Here is a 614-nt window from a genome sequence, read left to right as displayed (position 1 = left end):
GCACTGGTTTAATTCAATTTGGTAAATGTAGTTAGTTTCACATGTAGAGGCTTGTAACTGCTTACAAAACAAAAGTCAATCTTGTTTCTTTCAACAGGTTATCAGATTTTATCACATTGCTCAACCTACCTATTTAAAATGATACCTACACTCTAAATCAGTGAGGACTGGGACCCTGTGCTGTGTGTAGTCTCCACCTTCCATGTTCCCCCCTTTGTTCTGTCATCTGGCCTAAAAACCCCCATCTGTACAACTTTCACAAGGTGACGTGCATGTTTACACTGATCCCCTAGGGTAAACTACACTACATTTGCACTGATGTTCATCATCACTTCACACCCCCAAACACTCCACAGCTACTCCCTGCAGCTGAGCGTTAGTCCAGTCCAGACCCGGCCTGATTGTTTGTACAGGCGACGTGTTAAGACGAGAACAACTTGACAGAGTCTGAAGATGAACTGATTAGACTGATAAAGCAATGGAAGTACATGTTTTCTGCAGGAAGAATCTGTAGAGATGACTGAAACTCATGGACGCCTGGCTTTAGGGAGGCAGATGAAATTTATAAAATAAGAAAAAATTGCTTTTTTTAAAATAAAGACTTTTATTCAATG

Source organism: Channa argus, chromosome 19 (assembly GCF_033026475.1).
Source record: "Channa argus isolate prfri chromosome 19, Channa argus male v1.0, whole genome shotgun sequence".
NCBI lineage: Eukaryota > Metazoa > Chordata > Actinopteri > Anabantiformes > Channidae > Channa > Channa argus.
This window is presented reverse-complemented; position numbering follows the sequence as displayed.